The sequence below is a fragment of the Miniopterus natalensis genome, chromosome 3, assembly GCF_054644295.1.
Source record: "Miniopterus natalensis isolate mMinNat1 chromosome 3, mMinNat1.hap1, whole genome shotgun sequence".
NCBI classification, from domain to species: domain Eukaryota; kingdom Metazoa; phylum Chordata; class Mammalia; order Chiroptera; family Miniopteridae; genus Miniopterus; species Miniopterus natalensis.
The window spans coordinates 69,702,552-69,727,972 of record NC_142083.1 but is presented as its reverse complement, the minus strand read 5'-3'; the positions used below and the strand labels follow the sequence as shown (position 1 = coordinate 69,727,972).

General features: G+C 39.0%; 1 long non-coding RNA gene across 1 annotated transcript in view; it reads left to right on the top strand.

The window, feature by feature from the left end:
- Positions 1 to 494: 494 nt before the first annotated feature.
- The window catches only part of LOC148093514 (uncharacterized), a 105,041-nt gene continuing 80,114 nt past the window's right edge, over positions 495 to 25,421 (top strand). Inside the window, exons 1-3 of the long non-coding RNA XR_015714222.1 lie at positions 495 to 662; positions 5,278 to 5,430; positions 6,173 to 6,270. This is a non-coding gene — a long non-coding RNA (uncharacterized LOC148093514). The remainder of the gene's footprint in view (positions 663 to 5,277; positions 5,431 to 6,172; positions 6,271 to 25,421) is intronic.

Sequence of the window (25,421 nt, the reverse complement as noted above, 5' to 3'; positions counted from 1 at the left end):
GGGTACATATAAGAATCAACCAATAAATGCATAAATAAGTGGAACAACAAATAATCGATGTTTTTCTCTCTCTCTCCCTCCCCTCCCTCTCTCTCTAATATCAATCAATAAATAAAATTTTAAATATAAAGTTTTATGGAGAGACAGAAGACCCATAATATCCAGCACAAAATTGAAGGAGAATTAAGTTGGAGGACTGATGCCACATGACACAAGATTAATAACAGTTTAAAAGTTCTGCTGTGCAAAAGACAGTGTCTACAGAATGAGAAGACAAGCCCACAGATTGGGAGAAAACGTTTGCAAAAGATGTGTCGGATACCAGACTGCTATCCAGAATATAAAAAGAACTTTTAAAACTGAACAATAAGAAAATAAACAGCCCGATTAAAAAATGGGCTGAAGAAGACGACAAGGGGGAGGGGAAGGAGCAAAAGGAGGAAAAAGAAAACATTGTAACTGACAAGAAAGTGAAGCAGAAACAACACTTGTGCCTCTGCAGTGCTGAAGGTTGAATGTGGGTCCAGACACAAATCCATGAGACTTTGTTTAGTGCTCTTTTTATTTTTAACGTTAAAAAGCTCATAATACAAAAACTTTAACTCACAAGATGTCAAATTGTGATGACGACCCTGTTTGAATCAAGACCGAAAGGGGTAAAAGTAAGTATAGGTTTTATCATTTTGAAAGTACTCCTGAGGCATTCGGGAAAATGTACTTATGCATAACATCTTCATTCGTAGTGATCCTGGACAAACGATGTGTGACCGTAACTTCCTCCCTGGTTAAATGATAAGCTATTGTGCATTACATCATGATTGAATATGCGCCATTTCAAACTGCCCCCAAGATAAATGACCTAGATTTCAAGTTAAGCTTCCTATATTTGAAAAGAAGACAACAACCTTGGACCATTGCTAAATCCCAGAGCAGAAAGACTGATGTGTCACATATTCTAAATATCATTGAGTCGAAGGCAATGAAATTTGCTATATATTATGATATTTGAGAATGTATGTGAGCTTTTTAAATGTACTCCACGGTTCAGTACTATTAAGTCCTGATCTAGCCAGTTGATGCGTCCCGTCATCAACCTGCCAGGAAGCCTTTGGAGAGCCATTTGTCCCTGGATCCAAATCAAATATGCACCCTGACTGTTAAAAAATATTTTGTTAGACTAAATGACTGAGCTATTTTTTGACAGGACTGCCGAATGAATTATGACAACGGTTGACCACTTTGGGCCCTGGGGCAGTATTACCAAAAAGATAAAGACAAAAATCTGGCCTTTCTGGTGTCTGACCCTATGCAGAACAAATGCATCATTCTTTCTGGTAGAAATCTTAGCTTAGGACCGAGGTTCCTGCATTCTTTTATATTGGAACTTAACAGGATAGAGTTGCCGTTCGTTCTGTGTATGACACTATGAACTGCAGCAAAGTTGACATTTAATGGAAAGAGAAGGAAAGAGTAGGAGCCTGACTTACCTGTGTTCAAATTTCAGCATAACCGCTTATTAGGCTCCTAGCCTTTTAAAGTGAGAAAATAATTTCTATCTTTTGTGACTGTTGTAAAGGGTACTGGTGAATACTGAGTGTCTAATGTATTGTAGGCATATATTTAAAAGATGGCTTTTATTATTATTGTCTAACAGTAAAAGGCTTCTTCTAAAATTGCCAACTTAAAGGCTTATGAGGGCAAATAGATGAAAATAATTACATATAAGACAATGGGGGCGGGTCAGCTGGGAAATGCATAACCTGCCTGAAAGGCAGTCAGACCCCAAAGCAGCAACACAATCACCAGTAACAGTCACAACAGTAATAAATCCGCTGTGCCTGTCTATAAACATTAAAATTCTTTCTATTAATGTATTTAGGAAGAGTTATCAGAAATTATTTTGCCTTTGGGCAACTTTATATCCCAGACATGCAAAAGAGTGTTTTACTGTTTTGCTTTTTTTAAACAAATCATTTCTAAATTCATTTTAAGCTTCCCCTCGCTCCTTTGACCAACACAGTAATTCTCCAAATCCCAACCTTGTTTCCTCACTGCTCCCCCGCTGACTCAGAAAACATGAACACATATGTTTATGAGAAGCATGCTCAGTTTCTCTGAGCACCTGAACTCCTGAAGGAGTCAACAGAAACTGAACAGAAAGGAAACAGAGGCTGCGTTTCATTTCCCACAGACTTTGCGCTGCGTTGTTGTGCTTTTCTTCAGGTCGGAGGCCCATGGGACTATCATGACTTCTCAAAGAAAAAGACTTCATATTCAGTTTTATTGAATTTCTCTGTATTTTGTTATTCCTCTACCTTTTGTTTTAGGAAAGTTCTGGAAAATACAAAGATTTCACCCATGGAGGGGAAAACTGCTTAAAACCATTAGTTGGTTTTTAGTGTTTTTTTCCAAAAAAAGAAAAAGAAAAATGGTTTTCCTTCTGAAACTATTTGGGAGTTTACTTTCTTGCAAAAGATGGGCTTTCTGAAAAATTTCCATTGGCAGGAGTCCAATGCCATAATGACTTTAAATTAAAGCCTCAAGTGTTTCCCTTTCTCTTTCTTAGGGCCACAAGCAATTCTTTCCTCTGAGTGTTAGATTCAGTTTAACTCAGCAAGTTTCCAGAAGCAGCCCACAAGGCTACAGAAGTCAGACATACAAACTTTCAACCCTGAATGATGCTGCGAGGACTTGCCGTTTTATATGTTGAACACTGTTCACACCACATCTCCAGTGTTCAGCTGAGTGTGGGGACACACTGGAGGCCAGAGTACTTGTTGAGACACAAGGGGTTGAGGGTGGCTCCTGAAGATCCTGGGGCAAAGGGATGCTGTTTGCCCAAGTTTTGCATGGCTGGTGAGGAATTTCAGACACGTGTGTAAAATTATTACTCCCAAATCCCTCTAAGGATAAAACCTTGGTCAGAGCAAATATTCTACTGAAATGGCTCATAATTCAAGACTACCATGCTGGTCCAATAAGTTGAAAACATTTGCACTTTCCCAGAATTTATTTCACCCTCTAAATATATTTATAGCAGTACAGTTTTATAATCTGGCTTAAGTATACAAGTCTACCAGCCATAATTACTTTAATTCTACTTAATTTTGTCAAACAGTGTTTCCACAGAGCACTGAAGATTAGTTGGGGGGATCTCACAAAAGGAACCTCCACAATCAGAGAGAAACAGCAGAAGCTTTTCTCACCTTCTTTCCACCCAGTCCTCCTCCACCCCCACCCCACCCCACCCCAACTAAAACACCGGAGCTCTAATTAAGACGAATATATATATATATTGAGAGAGAGAGAGAGAACGAAAGGTTAAATCTAATCCAGGTACTAAACTTTATGGGGCAGGGACACTTAAAAAGGCAGAATATTGTGGGTGCCCCAAATGAAAATTCAAACTTGCCCCTTGGAATTGCTTGGCTGAAAGTTGCTTTCTCTTCTCTGGAAGAGAGGAGGTCAGACGTGACTCTCGCCCTGCTTCAAGCATTCTGTCCAGGGGCCTCTCAGCCCTTCACTGTGCATTCCTTTAGACTCTGCCTTTCTTTGCAATTTTGTAGCTCATTGCCTTTTGGTGAGTTGTGATGCTGATAATTGGAAGACGTCTCCAGTTCCCTGGGATTTGGCAATTAAGATTTATAGATGGGTCTCTTTATTCCTGCCATGCAAAGGTGATAAAATTTTTGTAATCTATTTAGAGGCCACACGATTTAACGTGACTCCACTTTCATTTCTCCTCACCTTACACATAAAATCCATTAAGCTATTTTATAGAGGCTAAATGTGATAGGATAGTGGTACTATAGTGTTTCTTAACCTGTTATCAAGACCACAATATTTTAATAGGAATGAAGACCCAAATGCAAATTTCCATTCTCTCTGTATAACATTTATGCAATAAAGAATGAATTGAGTGTATGATTTTTCATTTCTGGGGTACTAGGGCTAGTAATGCATGAGCTGCAAGAAGCAAGCAGTAATCTATCTAGCTGCTAAGAAATGAAATGTCACTTAGAGGAACTTGTTCTTGCCAGCACACTCTTTCATGGAATTCTCCATCAAAAAAGCAGAGAAAAAAAGTAATTCCTTTTCCAATTGCATTATATCACAGCACATCCACCCTCTTTCCTGTGTTCTGATTTAGTTCCTACATGTAGCGTATACAGAAGCTTCAGTTTTTCAAGGATGCCTCATTTGATTTCATTTTTCACATGAAATAGGTGATATATATATATATATATTTAAAAGCAAAGAAGCAAAGGAAATATTTCTTCAAGAGAACATTTTTAAATTTTGTTTCTCAATAGCTGTATTTCTGGGCTGACATCTTACTTGCTATGGATATTGGGTGGTGTCACAAGGAGGGGTGTCTGTGTACACACCTGATTAGTTCTATTAACTCATGTTTTTGTATGAATTATTTCTCTGGTGAATTGAGATCACAAGTAATATTAATAATAATAAAGCACTTTAATATAATAGGTGACTAAAAATCCTGAGCACTATTTGTTTAGTTTTTAAAGGCACTGCCATTTTTTCCATAAATTCCTCTGCAAAAGACACAATTCCATATCTTTTTCTGGTAGGAATGCATTTTTAAAATTGTATTAATTTACAAAATGCTGAACTTAAAGATCAAGCTTACTTTCATTAAACCAATTTTTAAAGCATTTATTTAAAATAATTTCGATTTCAAAGAAAAGATTATAGAAAACCACCATACTATCATCTGTTCTTTCTGACATAAAGCTATCTATGAACACTTTATTAATTTTCCACAAATGTGTCTTCCGGCAATTAAACATATGGTGACATCTAAGTAAGGAACACCTCCTTTGTTGGACATCACTTAGGGCTTTACTGTTCCAAATAGAATTTTTCCAGATAACTGAGATTTTGCCTTTAACCTACCAAGATTTTTCAAGTATTTCTTTAAAACTGTACCACGTGGGTCCCTATGTTCTTAAAAGAGCGATATTAAACATCATTTAATCTTTTGAACGTAGCAGTCCCTCCGTTGTAGATGCGGGGTAAGGATAATAATTCACAAGAGTGTTTTCAGTATTTCTAAGCTACTTCCGTCACTGTTACAAACATCACCACTTCTGCCTTTTGGTCGGCGGGCCCTGTGAGTCAGCTGAGGCTTGTAAATTTGCCAGCTTAAGAGTTCAGATGAAGCACAGGTGCCTCCTGTGTGAAATTTGAGGGGGGGGTGGTGAGGAAGAGCTCTGTCGTTCTAAGTAATCACTCCCTGTTACATTTTGCTTGTAGGTGAATTTACTTCTCCCAGCACCATGGCTCTCCTGGTGCCTCCTTTCATCTTTGGGCATTGTCTCTATGCTGCTAGGACCTGGAAACCAGAGAGCTGAGACTGTCTATTAGCATCCCAGGGACCAGGACCTGGTGAAGACTGAGGACTTGTCTGTGAGTAAACAGCTTAACAGTTAGAGGTGGTTGGTATTGTGGTATTAGTGAGGCCCATGCTAACTGTGGTCCTTCCTCTTGTCTGCCTTCCCACTCCTTAACTGAGCTCCAGTTGGCAGAAATAGCCAGATAAGCAACCTTTAGGTTAAAAATACCTTGCCATACCTTTCTGGTTCAAGCAGCAGCATGTTTCAAGCAGCATCATTTGTCTTCCATCAGCAACTCAGACCTAGACTATGAATCCACATGCTGATCTCTTGTATTTCACATCACTTTTAGTCTCAGGCAGCCTCATTCAGACAGTCACCACACCTTTCACTAGATACTGCTTCAGGGTGGAGAGTAAGAAATAAGTAAGACCATCCTAAAGAATATAAAGTTGATGGCATTGTACCTTAAATAGAAGTGGTTTTCAAACTTGTTTTGACAGCAGAATCCCTTCCCCCAGTTCTTTGTTAATGAAAGTGAAGCAGAGCTATATTCCACATACTCAGCATCTCCTTTCCGCAAAAACATTGGGCCCTTTGAGAGGAGCTCCTCAGAGCCCAGGGCCTTGTTACCTTTCTGTCCCCAAACAAAATACTTGCTAATTTTTAAACTCAATCATTTTTTGATTCTCCATAATAAATGTAAAACACCAGGATGATGGTAAAGAAAAACATTTTAGTAGCTCTAACAGGAGGCGACCTTCTCCCACATTTCAGAATGTTAGAGTTATTTTTTTGTTTTTAAATCTTGACAGATGTGTGTTTCTCAATGGTGAATTTCTCTACATGCCTTTCAATACTTCCCATCCATAGAGAAGCCAGTCTGTTCAAGTCAATTCTTGGCATCCTTAAGGTAAGATCAACTGGGATCCTATTATGGGGCTGGTTTTGATGAACTAATATATCCTATTTTTGATCTCTCAGCACTGATGGTTTTAAAGTAGTTTTTTAACTTTTATTTGTATACAATGGGGAGTAATAAGAATACTGGAGTCAGAAAACTTGGAAATTGCTTTGACAATCAAAGAAATGATATTTGTGAAATGTCTTTGAAAATGTGATGTATTATTCTTTGATTTATAAAAAAGTTTTAATTGAGGGCCGACTTTGTGCCTCTGTTGTAGGCACTAGGAATACAGCAGTGAACAAAACAAAGTACAGGCTTACCTTGGAGGTATTGCAGGGATGGTTCCAGACCACTGCAATAAAGCAGGCCCCATAATCGTTGCTGGTGGAGAGTCTTGCCTTCAATCTGTAAAAACCGTAACATCTGTGAAGCACAATAAAACGAAGTGCAATGAAACCAGGTCTGCCTGTATCTCTCCTCATAGAGCTTACATTTTAATATACACAAATCAGTGGATTTACTATTATTATTTTATTACATCGTTATCATCATTATTAAATAGAGCAAACTTGCTTATTTGTGCCATGCTGAACATTTGGATTGTGAACATACAGAGTTTAAAGTTTGAAGGTGAAGACTTGGGTTTGTTTCCTGGCTCCTACTATTAGTACCCAGACCCATTCGAGGGCAAATCGTTTCGTCTTACCAAGGGCATTTCCTCATTTGTGAGTGTGGGACAATGATAATACTTAACTCATATGGGTGTTTTAAACATTTTTAAAATAAAGAGAGTGCATTTTATACATTTTGAAGCACTACATCATACTACACATATTTAGTCCTATCACTGTTCACACGGGGTCTTTTCACAGAGAAGCACAATATGCTACTGTCCTAACTTCAGCTCATTTAGGAGATCTCTTTTTTTCTAAACATATGTTAAAAAAATTTTAAGTAAATTAGAAACAGAAGTGTCCACTGTTTCAGATGACATGAATTGAGTTTATGTGACAACATTTAAGCTACATGCATAGCCAGAGTAAATGACAACTATTCACATACCAGTTCTCCATTGTTCTGATTACAGGCTTATACATGGGGATGATTCATGATTTACTTGCTTTTCAAGTCACAATTTCAAGCAGGATCATTTGTCTTCTATCAGCAATTCATACATAGCTCAAGTATCCATGTGCTGATCTCTTGTATTTCACACAATTTCTAGTCTTGGGACAGCCCCATTCAGACTGTGACATCTCCACAGTAAATGATGCAGATAGCTTTAAAAATACACAAATAAATCTTTCATTACATCTATTTCATCCTCATAATTAAGTAGCCCAGTGAGAGTCTTGCTCAGTGCTAGGTACAGAGTAGTTTCTTCTATCAGTTCTGTCCACTGAATATTGTAGTACATAATACTGTGTGTTTGTATTTTACATGTCAAACACCAATCCAATCCAATGGAAATGTATTTTATTGCTCACCAGTAAAAATACAGAGAAGTAGAGAAATTAGAGAACATTTTAGGAGACAAAATCCTCAGAATTTAATGATATTCTGGGGAGGGAAATACCAAGAATGCCTTCTGTCTCGTGGTTTGCATGAATAAATTATTCATCGAAATAAATAAGGGATGTTGAAAGAGGAACAGGTTTTGGCATGGAATGAGAGATCATAATTTCAATATTATACATGTTTAATTGAGATGCTTTTGAGATATATTTAGTGGTTATATAAAAGATCTGAAGCTCACTTGTGAGTTCACGTATAGGAGATAGTTGAAATTACGGGTATGGATAAGATCTCTTAGTAACCGAGTGAGGAAAAAGATAAAGGAACAAACTGTTCCGTTGTGTGGCTACACCGCAATTGATTTACTCACCCGCCAGCTGATGGACATCGGGTTGTTTCTACCTCCTGGCTTTTATGAATAATGATGCTATAAATACTCACGTTTTGTTTGAAGATATGTTTTTATTTCTCTTGGGTATGTACTAGGGGTGTAATTGCTAGGCCATGTGATAACTCTATGGTTAAATTACGGCTCAGATTCCTCCAATGGATTCTCATTTCTCTCTGAGTAAAGTCAAAGTAATTGCAATGATTGTAAGCTCCCACACAGCATGGCCCTACATAACCTCCCTGGTTTACTTCCTACTATGGCCCCTCCCTTCGCCCACTCCTTGCTCATGTCTTCGCTGTTCCTTGACATGAGTCCCTTTCTCTCCACTCGTCTGTGTGCACTTCCTAGAACAGGCTTCCCACTATGTCAGTGAGGTCTGCTGCTTACCTCCTCGTGGCTTTATGCAGATTCTCCTTCTCATTGAGGTAGTCAACACTCCCTGGCTGGCTCTTCTGCCTTTTCAGTGTGTATTTGGTTTTTGTCCATCACGCTTATCACTATTGAAAGTGCTGTGCAGTTTATTTATTTGTTTTATATGTTTTCCTCAACTAGAAAGCTAGCTCCATGTAGGCTGGAATTTTTGGATTTTGCTCGATGGTATAGCCCCAGGTCCTAGGCCACACACTACGGTTAAAGAACACTCAGTGAGCGAGTGACTGCATGAGTGTGTGTGGACCCTGGCAGCCACACTGGAATAGGAAGGGTAGTGAAGGGGAATGAGGGTGAGTCTCTGTGAGTAGATAACACGTCCAGTAAGTTCGAGAACGAGAGAGGAGTTGACTATACACAAACACCTCTGTCTTCCCTCCTGTTAAGGATGAAGAGTTCATGCTCCTAACTAAGGCCGACTTTCCACATGTACCCAGGGCCCTGTTGAGAAAAAGAGGTTTTCTTCTACCAACCTAGGTCCAAATAATAAGGGACCTGAAAAGTAACTGATAATAGAGTAACTGGAGAAGAGACAAGATTTATGTTACATGTGGACATGGGAGTTGCTTAGTGATGAGTAACTCACCTACGAGCTAAAGGTTTAGGTCAACATAACAACAGAGGCTGGTTAGGGTTTCAGTGGGAAGGTATAGAAGCTTCTGTTGGGCTTTTAGATGCTAATGGTAATGGGCAGCTAGGTCCTCCCTGGCTGGATATTTCATTTGCCCAATTTAGTGGCTTAAATCTTCCTGGTGCTAAGGGTCAGTCTTTTTTCAAACAGGAAATTCCCTTAGAAGGGGGTCAATGGCAGCTGTATTTTCAGGAAGTTCTGCTTGTTTAGACAATGTTTCTTTAGTGCCTATTGCCTGTTCAGATGTTTTCAGTTTCAAATAATCTTCAGACCACGTTGATGGGCTGCTAATTTCTTCAGTCCGTTCCCCTTAACACGATGCACACTCGCAGGGAACAATTCAGGCAGAAGATGTGTGATGGTCCTGTTGGACCTGAGCATGGCACAGGGCCCTGCTGAGGACCTCACTTCTGCAAACATCGCCATTCAATCCTGCATCATCCTATTACATACAAACATGCTAATTCTCCCCAGTTTTAAATAAATAAAATAAAATAAAATAATAATAAAATAAAATAAAATAAACTCTTAGTTGTAATAAGAAATTTTAAATGTGTACTGGGCATTTGATGATACCTAGGAATTACTGTGAATATAGTCAGCACAGGAGACCCTAGGCCTCAGGCAAGAACAAATGCAATAAAACAGAAGGCTCTCTGTTCATCCTAATTACAAAAAGTCCTAGATTCTCCTGCAAGCTAGGGATGATGCCTGCTCAGAGAGTAAGAGAAAAAGTAAGGATTTGTACCAATGAAGTACCTGGAGAAAGTAAGTCAAAGGGCCCAGGGAAACTGCCCTAAGACTGCCAGGGAGGCAGCTCTGTGTCCAGGAGTAAAGCAATGAATCATGATGGACAGGAACTTTCACTGTTGTCTTTGGATAAAACATTTAAAATTGGGATACACACACACACACATACATAAATAAAAAAGATTTTGTCTCAAGAAAAAGTTGACTTAATTTTGAAATTACTAGGCAGTAGTTCTAGTTTCAATCTAGTAAATCATTGAATACATATTATCAAAGACTTGAAGAACTAGATTAAATATTCAGTCCTCAGCATTAACTATATAGTCAGCATTAACTATATCATCTACCAGAGGCAAATAGCTTTTGGAATAAAATGGGAAGCATGGATATAATCAATTAATTTCTCAGATTCACCAAATTCCATATCGCTGTTTTAAAGTCCAGTCCCAGGCCATCCTCAGATTGAGAACAAAAATAAAAACACCAGCACTTACTTCCATAACCTACTTAATATTGACAGTCATAGACACTCCTAAACACAGCCATGAAATTGCCAATCCTGCACCTCTATTTGTCTTTCCTTGCACGAAGTTAATTTTCTATTAATTTCCTACTTAATTCAAATGTGTTTCTATAAATAGATATCACCAAAGCAAAAAAAAGAAAGGATGATAAAAATAAAACTGTGTTATGATTGTTGTTATTGTGTGACTGTTCTTCTCAGTGATGGATTAAATTATAAAAGCCCCAAGTGTCAGTGCATTACTAATTCCTGGAAATGTGACTCTCATAGAAAGGCAAAGTAATGAAAAAGTGTCAAGTTGGACTTCACAGACAATGAGAGGCTGCTCTAACTCACTAACTCACCTTGGGGAAATTTCCTAAACTGTTAGAGTTACTGAAATAAAAATCTCTGCTGTGGCCAATCCCAGGCATAGACATGGCAGGCATGGTCCCTCATATTGGAGGCTACGGCCAATGGGTGAGATAGACACTACTGTATAATAAAGAATTTGGCTGGCTTTTGTCCCTGGCTCCTGGGAGAGATCCTCTAAACCCTTGGGATTTCCCTTGAGAAAGGAGTGTCTTTGTTACTCATGGTGGGTCCACATCTGAATTTACACCAATGGGGTGAGTCCTGGTGACCACCTAGATCATTTCAGGATGAGAACTGCCATGCTGGAAAGAGCAGCGATGTGATCAGAAGGTTGAAGTTTTGAACCATGCGTTATAAGCCCAACTTTCTAACCTCTGAGAAGGGGAGGGGGGCTCGAGACTGAGTGTAATCACATGGTCAATGATTCAATCAATCCACCCCATGTAATGAAGCCCCAATAAAAACTCTGGGCACACGTAGCTCAAGTGAGCTTCCAGGTTAGTGATATATATCACTGTGCCAGGAGGGTGATACAGCCTGAGGACAGTGAACATTTTTGTTTGGGACCCTCTCAGACCTCACCCTGTGTGTCTCTTCATTTGTCTAGTACCAATTTGTATCTGTAATATTAAAATTATCCTAAATACATGCTTTGCAAATTCAGTGAGCCATTAGCCAGTTATGGACCTATGGAGGTAGTGAGAGCCCCCATATTTGTGGTAGTTGGTCAGAAGTGCCAGGGCCTGGGAACCCTGGAGTTTACAGCTGGGTATGAAATGAGGAAAGCCTTGTGGAGCACTGTGCCCGCAGCCTGTGCTCTCCGACCCAACTCTAGGCAGTTAGTGTCAGGAATGCAGGGCAGATACAGAAAAACTTGAGCACCATGCAACAAGTGCTAAGACAGAGGCATGCTCGGAGAGTGCGGTGGACACACAGAGAAAAGCACCTAACTCAGCCCCTTCTCTAAGCACAAAGAAAGCTTTTAGCAATTTTCATTTTAGATGACTCTAAGAATGTTTATTTTGTAAAATTTGCAAGTAAAAAAAGAAAAGGAAATCACCCAACCCCAGATAATCAAATCAAAGTTTATATTTTGGGAAAATTTTCTTATATACATTTTTTATGGATTTTTACATGTTTGAGGTAATATAACATATGCAATTATTTTTGTTTTCATTTAATATAAGCATTATCTCTTGACATTAAAGGCTTATCACACAGTTTTGTTTTAATGGCTGTGTGCCACTCTATCATATAGAGATGATGTAGTTTATATACAGTAATTCTCCATTATTCATGGGGGGGGGTGAACCATTCCAGTAACTACCTGAAATTGTGGATAGTACCGAATCCTATATATACACTGGTTTTTTCCTATATATACATATCTATGATAAAATTTAATTTATAAATTTGGCACAGTAATAGATTAACAGCAATAACTAGTAAAATAGAATAATTTTAACAATATACTGTAATAAGAGTTATGTGATTAGGGTTTCTCTCTCACTTTTTGTATTATATTCACCTTTTCACTTAAAGGAAACACTTTTTGACTCCTCTTTGGCATTTCCAAATTGCCAGTATCATTACTCTTGAGCTTTGGGGCCATTATGAAGTAAAATAAGAGTCATTTGAACACAAGCACCGTGATGCTAGAACAGTCAATCTGATAACCGAAACGGCTCCTAAGTGACGGGTGGGTGGGTGGGGCGTGCAGCATGGAGATGCTGGCAAGGGGTGATTCAGCGCCGGTGGGACCGCGTGGGACGATGTGAGAGCTCATTATGATACTCAAAACGGCGTGCGAGTTAAAATGTACGCGTTGTTTATTTCGGGCATTTTCTATTTCATATCTCCGGACCGTGGTTGACCACGGTAACTGACACCATAGAAAGTGAAACTGGGTAAGGAGTACTGCTTTTGCTCATTTGGGACACTCTGGTGGCTTCTGGTTTTTGATATAACAAACAATGCCAAGGTGACTGTCTTTAGGTATCAACTCTTGTCCACACTTCTCATTAATTTCTCAGGATAAATTTTTTGAAGTCTGGTATTCTCTACTTGCTACTCTTAGAAAATCTGCTCTGTGACCGGACTCCGGCTGGAGGGAGAAGCTCTCAGAAAGAGCTGCATCCATTTCTTGGCAACCTGTTCCTGGTGTTTTCTTTGCCCCCTTCATTCCTTTGACCAAAAGCCTAGCCTGTTCTGCCACCCCTTCCTTGGTTTTCTTGGAGCAACATGCCAGGGCTGGCGCAGGAGGCGAGGGGCCGCAGAGCACGGCCCGTGGGCCGGGGTCCTTGCCGCCTTGGTTCAGGGGTTCCTCACAGCATCCAGGGGCATCAGCCTCTACGGAGATGGAGAAGGCTGAGAATTCCGCAGGTTCTTTGGGTTGCAGGCGACGAGGCACAGTAGCGTCAGTGAGTCTCTAGGAATATCTTTCTCTCTCTTTTTTTTTAACTCCTCACTTGAGGATATTTTTCTACTTATTTTTAGAGAGAGTGAAAAGGAGGGAGGAAGGGGACAGAGGAAGGAAGGAAGGAAGGAAGGAAGGAAGGAAGGAAGGAAGGAAGGAAGGAAGGAAGGAAGGAAGGAAGGAGGGAGGGAGGGAGGGAGGGAGGGAGGGAGGGAGGGAGGAAGGGAGGAAGGGAGGAAGGGAGGAAGGGAGGAAGGGAGGAAGGAAGGAAGGAAGGAAGGAAGGAAGGAAGGAAGGAAGGAAGGAAGGAAGGAAGGAAGGAGAAAGAAAAGAGAAACATGGATGTGAGAGACTCATCAGTTGTTCGCCTCCCGCAGGGTCCTGACCAGGGCCCAGGATCTAACCACAGCGAAGGTTCTTGCCCTTGACCAGGAATTGAACGCGAGACCCTTTGGTCCACAGGCCGATGCTCTAACCAAACTGGCCAGGGCTTTCCCCTCTTTATAAACCACCCTATTTTAAACTGCAGACTACCTTTGCATCCTCAGTACTCCCCTTGCTCGCCTTTCCCGTTTCCTTTATTCAGTAGAAGTTTTCACTTTTGAATACACTATAGAAACTGTTCATTGATGCCCTTTTCTTATTCACAGCCCCTGTAGAATGTTAGTTCTATGAGGGCAGGGACTTTGTTTTGTTTACTGTTTTATCTCAGTCTTAGAACAGAGTCTGGCAAATACTAGGCTCACAGTAAATATTGGTTGAGTTAATGAATGAATGAATCAAGAAAAACTATTATAAGCCTATTATTTATTTAGAGCTCAGAAGGTAATTCCCAGAAGAGCTAAAAAACCTAAAAGGGTAAAAGCTGCTGCTGGAGTGGTCCTGCTCATGAAGAGAGCACTGTGGGAAAGGGGTGCTTTTCTTTATAAACCCTCTTAGGCTATTCGATTGATTGTATCGTGTTGCGTGCATTACTGTGATAAAAATTCAGAAACTTTCGAATAAGCCAACATGGCTGGAAAATCATAGAATGGTAACAATGTGGGAAGGCCGGCCAACAGCAATTTACTTTATAGTAAATTGCTCAAAATCTGTTTTGAGAGCAAACGATTGAATCTGCTAATGATACATACAGATGGTACAAAACAATAAACTTCATTTTGGTGTTGGGTGTAATTTTAAATAGAATCTCTTTTATCATGCTTTCAAGTGACTTCAATCTACTTATATGATTAAGCTTTATATTATTATATTAAGTCCCTCATGTTTCACAGGGGTTATAAACTATACAGGGAGGCCATCATTCAAGGCTTCTATGAAATGTGATTCCTGGATTCATAAATGTGGGTGGAGACGTGACAGAAATAATTTTTCATACACAGATAACTGGCAGATGTGAATGCCGGCTAACTGAGGAGGGAGACAGGAAAAAAGGGTGAAAGTAACAAAAATGATTTTGTCTAAGGCTGCCACTGACACGTACTCAAACAATTGCTTTTGCAGAGTCCTCAGACTTGTTTCTATTCAGTGTTTCCCAAGCCTTCGAGAAGGCCCAGTCCCCCCATGGCAGGCTGCCATCTTTGTCCGAGCAAGAGCTGTTCACATTCAAGGCACATAATAAGTGCGACGTGGAGGGAAAACAGTGCGAGTCCTGTTATGGCCATCGGTCCGTTGCACACTGTTGCGACTAACCTCTTCCTTGTGCTCAAAATAGTGGGAAGTCCTGAGACCTCGAGCAGCGTGATCCATCTGCACTGTCCCCTTTCGCGAGATCGCCAGCGAAAGCTGCCTCTAACTCCCCAGAAAAATGAAAAGGGCCACTTATTCACTTCAGGGTCCTTCCAAACATGTAGTTTATCTGAGCTGGTAGGCAACTTTAACAGCAGAGAAGGGGCAGCTTCTACAAAGTAGACCTGCCGTCTCTATGACTTCCTTTCCTTGATCCCGTTCTTGATGTGAACATCATAAAAATCAAGTGGTTACTGTTGCACTTGCACCGTTAACAGCTCCCTCATCATAGTAACAGTGGAATTAATGCATGTATGGATGGTGCACTGGCCACCAGCAGCCTAAATTAATAAGTGAAGTGAAGCCCTCTGTTTGAAGGGGCAGAAGCAGAAGGGAGCGGTATGAATAAACTCTGAGTCCCAGGTCATGTCATCATGAAATCAATAGCTCTTCTGGTTGAAGGGGGGAGAAAACAAACTGTTTTCTCTTCTGTTGAAAGCCTGGAAGAATTTGCGTGGCAGTAATCCTAAATCCAGCAGCCATCTATTAAGAACTCAGCATTTCCAATCCTGAGACTCAACTGATAAGCACATTCTGCCCCTTCCCCCCACGTTAATCCTCTTAAAGATGGTGCCCAGTAATGAAAGGGTGTGGTGAAAGAGGCCCCCTCTTTTTTATTACAGCCGCATAAACTGCTTGTGTAAATGTTTCATTAACAAACTGCTGGACCAGTATTTAATATCTTTGCCCCCCTCACCCTGACCCCCTCGGTAGGGTATAGCATGACTAACTGTGTGATTTACACTGTTTAAGAGAAACATTCCCACACTTGAAAGCTGGTGCATGACAAAGGGAGGGGAAGGACTTGAGAGAGAGGTGTTGAACCTATTGTAGACATTTTAATTTACAATTCTCTCCTTTTATGGGCTTTAAAAGATGAATGACTTCCACCCACTTATCAGTCTGTTTCATTTCTCAGTGTTCTTCCTAAGTGCTGATCCCTGTGTAAGTGCCCTTGGCCAGGTCATTTGAGGCTGCTCCTTCAGCAGACAGTTGGATGCTCTAATATTCTGACAAAAGCAAGAGGAATCTTGATGTGTATTCATTGTGCAAAGACTCCTTTTCTGAACAACAGAGAGGCCAAAATAGATGACTTACCTTGACTTTAAATATGTCCAAGGATGCCAAACATTTTGTGAAAATTTACTTCCTGATCTGTCTGTTTTTCTCTGTAGTCATCTAATTACAATCTGATATTTTGAGTGCTTTAGCTAATCCGGTAAAACCTAAGAGGATCCCTGTATTATCTGATTTTTTGGATATGGTATTTTGCTATAAAAATAAACTTTCCTTTCAGGCAAGTAAGATATGCTTATGGCACCTATTAAATTGTCAATGTCCAGGAACAGGATATATTGATGCAACTTGAAGATACAGAATCAGTCATTTAAAAGCATAGTTTAAGTGAAATTATGATTCAGTAAAACAGGTTGTCACATCCAGACCAGTGCTACTGAGCCAAATCCTTAGAAAATACATATACATTGCATTCCAAGAGACTCCAAACTTTGAAAATTTAATACACAAAGAAACCAAATATAAAGGTAGTCCCTTTTTGTATGTGACTTTGCTCTGGGTGTCATTCATTTCATTTCAGTTTACTGTGAGCATCCAGCCACAGCTGGGGTCACTGGTTTGGGAAAGAACCGCATTTGGGTCAGTGAGTGTAGTTGTGTCTCTAGCCACAACCATGGTCTGGTTTCACAGTGACTAGTTTCATTTAGAATCAACAATGCCTTGAGGGATAAACACTTAAATGTATTCAACCTTAGAAGAGCTGAAAACATCAATACCTTCATAAAGCCACTTTGATTTGTATTGACTATAGTTGTGCTGCTAATTCATATACATCATTGTTTACTTCACCAAGCTTTTAACATGACTTTTGATTTATAGAAATCGTGATTCAGTTTCTACCAAGAATTGGTAAGCTCAGCCCTCCCCCAGAGTCTGACTTTCTCTCTGATGTGACAAAATTGAAAGAGGAACTCTCCTGTCACAGCATACACAAATTGCTGTTTATGTGCATTTTTTAAACGGTCATAGTAACAGGTAATAATAGCACAATAGATTGTCCAAATAAGGGCAGTCAGTTACCTAAGCATGTTATTAATGTCTTCACAGAAAAATCATTGATTTACACTGGGGCAAAGTCTACCAGCTACATGCATTTCCCATTCAGAAAACCTGTGTTAGGCAAAGGGGAAAACTCCCCCGGTCATGGCCATGTTCTGCCATATGCTTAGTGCCACGCCCTGAGAAGTTATTTACAGGAACCATTCAGACACCTTTGCAAAGCTCCATAAATAACATATTGTGTTCCCCACACATAATGCAACCTTCATTTGGTAAGTGTTTGTTTTGTTTGTTTGATGCTGCATCAAATGGAGACTCTAAAAATTTTTTCTAACAGTTCATTTATTGCTAAGCCACCAAAAATCAGTGGCTTTAAAGCAAGTTAAATGGGCTGAAGTGACCAGAACTGGACTTTGTTTTGTTTATTGGGTAGTTCCCAAACTTCAATAAGGATTGACATATTTCAGGTTTGCCTGTGTTAGTCTTATCCAGAGGTGCAGTAGAACAAAGGTGTGGATTTTATCAAGAAAGATGTTCAAGAAGTTGCATAAAAATAATATTTAAGCAGACATCAAATTCAGGCTATAAGAAGACATAATGTTATTGGGAAAGCTGGTGATACTTTTTCTCCTGGGTAAGGATGGACCTGAGCACAACATATCCTTGGCTCAAGAAAAATTCACAGTTCTGACGGAGACAAACTTAGAAAGCCTCGAGACAGCCCAGACTCGTCAGCATCTCACAGTTAATTAAAGAATTGAGTGAAGGCATCAAGGCTTTCTCCCTTCTGCCTGAATAATTCACCGCCTGTATCCATTATTAAAACCTGTTACTTCACCACAATGATTCCCAGCTCGAGATGGATTGGTCTCAGAACCAAGAGATAAATTGTAACAAGGCCTACAGCTATATTAATAAATTGAAATGAACATTTATTTGCTTATCTAATTAGAACTGCAGTTTTTCCAAATAGTGTAGTAATGCATTACCTTGACAGGCAGCACTACCTACCTTTTGTGAGATAAAATGAGCAGGAGGGCTTGGCCCCAGATTTGGGGCTTCTGTGCATAAGAAGTTCTTTGGTTGCTGCTGCTGCTCTTTTAAACCTTTCATCCCACCACTATGCTCTGCAGATCCTATCTCTCCAGGATTGATGGGAGCTTAGCTTTTGAGGGAGTTCGTCAGAGGACTGCAAAGAATTGTGCATATAGAACGTGCATTCTTCTTTTGTCCTGTCTCTCTTTTTAAAGTGTTGCAAGAGGGGGAAAAAGAAAGAAGAATTTAAAGATTTCCCCCATCCTCTCCCCATCTCCATTTCAAAGCTCAGCGACTCAAAGAAACTGCTTGGAGTTTGATCCCTGACTCCATCACTAACCTGTGTACAGCCTCCGTTTCTTCCTCTGAAAAATAAAATTAATAGTGCCTGTTTTTGCAGGGTCTATATGAAGTTTGGAGAGAATGTCTGTAAAGCATGGCACCCATAGTAGATGCCTAATCAGGGATAAGTGCTATTATTCAGTAATTCTTGCCCTTTTCTGTTTGCAAATTAGATTTTAAAATCAGTATATCACATTCACATGGAAGGGCCTTCATATAACACAGCTAGCCCCCTCAGTTTCTAAAGGACAGAAATAAGTACTGGGGTATTATGTCAACGCAAAACTTTTTTGTTAAGAATGGTTTCCATAGCAAAAGTGCTGTCTCCCCCAACTAGATTATAAAATCTTAGAGGACAAGGTTTATGTCACCTTCCTTTCCTGGCAAAGGGCCTAGCACACCATAGATGCTCAGTAACTATTTTTTGTTTTGTTTTGGTTTTTACCATAGTAAGTGTGGTTATTATGTAAGCTCCTAAGAATGAACACTTCTCTGTTGAGACTTATGACACTGTGGGGCATGTAAAGGCTAGAGAAGTTGGGCCCTCCTCTTGATTTTATACAGCGGTCAAATTCAAATTCATGCTGCTCCAGGCTGCAGCCACATGCTCCTGTAAGAGGAATATATCTTTCTTTCTTAAAATTAGCAGACATTGTGTAACGGCCACATCTTCTTTTTAAATTTGAGGTCTAGGTGATTGAGCATTTTTTATTTGATATAATGAGAAATTAAAAAAAAAAAAAAATTTCTGAATTGCCAAAATGAGCATCAGGTCCCTTACTCTGTTCTTTGCCTTGTAGGTAATGTGGGACATTACTGATGAATTTTTTTCCTGACAGTTTCTGGCCAAGGCTGCACTATTGTAAGGAACAGCATTAGACTTAGTTCGAGAGCAAAAGCACGTCTTCTTTTCTCCATTGTATTTCGAAATTGCTGAATAGGAGAAACTTAACTAAGTTCAGAAATCTTTTCTGAAAGGAAAATTGAGAAAAACAGGAAATAATCTGTAGGGTATTAAATATATTACTAAGAGATCTTATGGCTCCTTTGAAATGGCTTTGCTTCCTGGGCAAGAGTATAAATTAAACAAATCAGTATAAAGTTTTATATTATCTAAACAAATATGGTGCACTATCCTGCAGTAGGCTTTTAATATAAAGCAAAGGGAAGTAGGATTCACTTGAGACATGTCTGTAATAATTCCTTATGCTACATACTTATGCAGTATTTAAGGGCAGTATACATTGGAACAAAATTATTTTTATAGGTTTTAGTAACTTTTTTCTATTTAAAACTAATGCAAATTTAAGATTAAAAAAAAATTGTCCAATGAATATAAGTTCTAAAGTAAAAGGTAAGAGTCCTTCATTTCTTATACCAGGACAACCAACCCACTATTCAGTTGTAAACATTATTGTTAGCTGCTTGTATGTACTTCCAGAAATGTCCATGCATATAACTATATGTGTATGCTTCCTGATTTGTTCTGGGTTGCATAGGTTTTGTTAGTTTTTAGCATAGATATACTATATTTAACTATTCCCCCATCGATGAATATTGATGTTGCTTGCAAATTTTTGATATTGTAAATAATGCTTTAGTGAACATCCTTGTAGCAGTATATTTGTTCACATAATGTTTGAATCAACTGACTCATTCAGTGTGAGGTTTTTAAAACAGATATTGCCATATTTTCTCCAAAATAGTTTTTAAAAGATTTTTGTATTATTTAATGGGGTGCTTCAGTAAATAAAGGAATACAATTAAAATCTAGTCAAGTCACAGTTGTTGAGAGTCATCTTGGATCACTGTGACAAAGATAGTACCTTGGAGATTCGGAAGCAGAAAAACAGAGACAGCGTGGAGCCACGTCCTTTATGGCTCATCCTGCCTGCACTCAGACTGTCACGGGAGAGAGAACTAAGCCTCTGTTTCTATCTTACATTGTATTTTTGGTTTCTGTTCCAGCAGTCCAACAAATACCCTAGCAAATTTTGGACTCCTCAAACAACTCAGACTGCAGGTCTAGACAGGAGCACCTCTAATGGCAGCGTGTATTTCCTTCTGCATCTCAGTGTAGACTGTGTGTCTCCTGAACTAGTTCATCCCTCCCCTAGGGCTTTGCTAAGAGCAACAAGGAGTGTCCAGCACATGCCGACCTTCTGTATTACTTAGAAGTCATTAGATTGCTTTCCTAGAGTCTGAAAAAAACATTCCGTCCCATTTAAAATGGATCAACTAGCTTTACCCACCTGCAATACCGCCCTCAGTATCCCACCTCTTCCATTAAGCGAATTAGACATTTTAGGCTCTGCTGCTTGAAGCACCCTCTCCTCCCCATGTCCCTCACCAGTTCTGATGCCATGTTCTGTTTCAGTTAGGAATTATATTTGGCTGTGCAAATCAAAGACCTGAAAATAAGTGGCTTAAACTTAAATGTGGCAAAGGAGGGCAGAGGGCCTCCCATAGGGAGAAGTTCAGAGGACCACCATTGCTGGCTGTATGTGTCTCTTCACTTTTCCTCATGGTTTACTGCTAGACAGCTAGTTGGTTCCAGCTGTGACAGGAGAACACACCAGAGCCAAGTGTGGGCCTCTCTGCTGCTCCCATCCTATTTTAAGTAGTTTTAAGTAATGTCCTTTTCTATACCATTGGACTGGTGTGTGTTCTAGAGCCACCTCTGACTGCAAAGAAGGCTGGGACTGTGGCCTTTTCATCTGGGAACAGAGCCACTTCCACCACATTAGAATTTTATCTACCAAGAAAGTCAAAACAGAAGATTGTTTTATTTTACACAGGTCATAACCCATTCTAAAATTTTTACATTCTTACGGTTTCTTCCAATGGAAGATTTGGTATTCTCCCAATTCAAAAAGAAGTACATCTCCTTTGTATGTCCCTAAGTAGATATTGAGCTAGTAAAGGTCACTAAATGAAATGCATTTATTGAGTCCATCATTTGGGCATCTTTGCTAAGAAATGCTGAGAAGAATCTATCACCCAGGTAGTATAATGGGATCATGTTTCAGAAGTAACAGTGTAATATGTGAAAGAGCCATCTATGCCCAACACTCTGCTTTCTGAAAAGAGAGAAAAAAAACGAAGAGAAGAGAAAGAGAAAGAAAAAAGGAAAAGAAAATATCCAACCAAGTGCCACAATCGAGTTACATGAGATAGTCACACTCTTTCTGAAACCTTAGGAGCGATCATGCAGAATTTGAATAAAATATGCTGTGTCTGCTGTCCATGATGTTCTGTGGTCACTGTCATTTTCCTCCTTCTGGGAATTCAATTTGTCCCTATTATGCCAAGGTCACGAATTGAGGAATCTTAGTGGCCATCAAGGCTCTGCCTTTGAAGCGAAGGGTCAGTGCATTAGTACAAAAGGGAATTAATCCAGTGCTCCAGCTCTCCAAAGGCTGGTTAATTCATTTAAAAGGAATGACCAGGGTTCTTATTCTGGATTTCCATCTGGACAATCAGAAGCCTCCCTTCTCCCAAACAAGAACTTCATTAATGAATATTCAAGGGAAAGTATTACTTCATTGTCAGCTCTAATTGCTAGTTTTACCTTATTAGTGGAAGCTTTTCTGTGGCTGAGCCTGACATACATTTGTTTGCACACTGTTATTAGTCAAGACTCAGTGAAGTCTTGTAATTAACACCTCCACATTATCTCATGCAGTGAAAGCAAAGACAAAGCCAGATGACTCACTTTGTTGTAGCTTTGCTCTTGTTTTCTGATATAGAAGCACTTAAGGAGAAGTGTAAGCTCATCAGAATGCCATATGGAGCCAACAGAAACCATAAAAGGGTTTTCCAGAAGCAGTGCATAGAAGTTCATTAAGTGAACAACACTGCGATCAACATGCTGATTTAAAACTACCTGGCACTAATAAATTGCACAGGTACATTACCTGCATTACCTGCATCACACTCAGTAACCATTCCAGGTCACTGATGAAGGATCCACAGTTCCCTAGAAGCAAGGGAGATAACATATTCTCTGTAAACATAAGGAAGTTAATGATTCACATGGCAATTAAATAGCCTTCAAGAAATCTTACCAGTTTAGAGATAGAGCAGACTAAGGCAATAACTATATTTTAATCATTTCTGTCATTGAAAACACTATGTCTAAAGGCTGTCTCCCAACAGCCTATAATTGATATTTCCATGAAAAATGGGGTTGGAGGGTGAGGAGAATGTCAACAGTTCGTAATTCAGTTTTATATTTGGAAAGAGATCTTTTTCTAATTGCCTCCAAAAAAAAAAAAAAATTCTAACAAAAGAGATTTGAAAAACCAAGGTACTATCCAGTTTTTCCCCTTGAATTTATGAACTAAGTCTAATTGCTTTATGTTTATTTTTAAGTGCAAAAATAAAACACCAAACCTTAAGAGAGAGAGATACTGTCATCTGAAATTTTATAAATTAACTCTTCAAAATCTGTCACAGTTTAAAAGAAAAAAATTGCTTGTTTCCTGCTTATGAATACTTTGTTCCTAAGATAATAAAAACAAAGTGAAAAGCAGCTACAATAGGAATGAGGAATGATATATATGCAATGACATAGCTTCAATTAGCAGCTACTCCCAAAGCAAAGCAATGAAGAAGCTAGCTACTAAATTAAAATTATTATACACAACTTTTCCTACCTGAATGGTCAGCTAGCAAATCTTATTTACAAATGGAAACAGCTAAAAACTTTAATGGACCCCTGTCTACACTAAATTTCCAACATTACAACAGTATCTATCAGAAAGAAATGGTCAGGAATGCCCAGTTCTGTCCTGGCCCAGTGTCTTGGTTGGAGCATCATCCCCTACACCAAAAGGTTGCAGGTTCAATTCCCAGCCTGGGCACATACCTAGGTTGTGGATTCAATATCCAGTCAGGGAGCGTACGGGAGGCAACCTATCAATGTTTCTCTCTTACTCACTCTCCCTTCTTCTCTAAATAAATAAGTAAATAAATACAGACATCCTCAGTTGAAGATTTGAAAAATAACAAAAATAAAGGAAGCCCAGTTCATACTACCCAAAGCAATCAATGAAATCCCAATAAAAATTCCAATGCATTTTTCACAAAAAGAGGAAAAAAATCTTAAAATTGGTATAGAACCACAAAAGACACTAAATAGCTAAAGCAATCTTGAGAAAGAAGAACAAAACTGAAAGCATCATACTTCCTGATTTAAAACTATATATTACTAGGCTACAATAATCAAAACAGTATGGTTTTGGCATAAAAACAGACATCAATCAATGGAAAAAAATAGAAAGCCCAAAAATAAACTCATACATATACGGTTATTTAATTTAGGACAAAGGAGCCAAGAATATACCCTGGAGAGAGTCTCTTCAATAGATGATCTTGAGAAAACAACCACGACATGCAAAAGAATGACACTGCACTACTATCTTACACCCTACACAAAAATTAACTCAAAAATGGATTAAAGACTTGAATGTTAGAACTAAAACTATAAAACTCCTAGAAGAAAACGTAAGTGGTAAGTTTCTTGACATCAGTCTTGGCAGTGAGTTTTTTGGATTTGTCACCAAAAGCAAAGGCAACAAAAGCAAAAATAAACAGTAGGACTACGTCCAACTAAAAAGCTTTTGCACAGCAAAAGAAACCATCAACAAAATGAAAAGTCAGCCTACTGAATGGGAAAAAATATTTGCAAATCATATATCTGATCAAAGACTAACATCCAAAATATGTAAAGAACTCATACAATTCATTAGCAAACAAACAAACCAATTTTTAAAATGGGCAGAGGTCCTAAAGAGACATTTTCCCAAAGAAGACATACAGATGGTAAAGAGGTACAGGTAAAGATGCTTAGTATCACTAATCATCAGGGAAATGCAGATAAAAACCACAATGAGATATTACCTCATACCCGCTAGAATGGCTATTATCAAGAAAACAAGAAGTAACAAGTGTTGGTGAAGATATGGAGAAAAGAGAACCCCCCCTACCTTCTTGGGAATGTAAATTGGTGCAGCCACTCTGGAAAACAGTGTGGATGTTTCCCCATAAAACTAAAAATGGGACTACCATGTGATCTAGCAATTGCACTGCTGGGTATTTATTTGAAGAAAATAAAAATAGTAACTTAAAAAATTATATGCACCCCTGTGTTCATTGCAGCATTATTTACAATAGCCAAGATATGGAAACAACCTAAGTTTCCGTGGATGAATGGATAAAGGAATTGTGTATATATAATGGAGTATTGTTCAGACATAGAAAGGAATGAAATCTTGCCATTTGTGACAACAGGGATGGGCTGTGAGGGCATTATGCTAAGTGAAATAAGTCAGACTTAGAAAGACAAATGCCTTATAATCTCCCTTATACATGGCATGGGGGGAGGTGGGCAAAATGGGTAATTGGAGTCAAGAGGTACAAACTTCCAGTTATAAAATAAATAAGTCATGGGGATGTAATGTTGTGATGACTGCAGTTAATAATACGACATTGCATATTAAGAGAGTGCATCTTAAAAGTCCTCATTTTAAGAAAAAATTTTTAACTATACATGAGGATGGATATTGACTAGAATTATTGTGGTAATCATTTCATAATATATACAAAAATAGAATCATCATGTACACCTGAAACTAAAATCATTTCTAGTTTTTTATTTCAGATGAGACACATGGGAGTCTTCCTTTCACTTGAACACATAGAGGCCATTACAGGGTAATTAGTTGGCCTAATTTCAATATTGTTGTATCTCAAGGAATTGGGAGGCCTAAGGAGAGGGAAAGAGATGGGGGAATGGCTGGTTGGTAGAACAGTCAGAACACACACCATTTATCAGTTAAGCTCACCATCTTATATGGGTGAGATTTGTGGTGTCCCAGAACAATTACAATAATGACATCAAAAA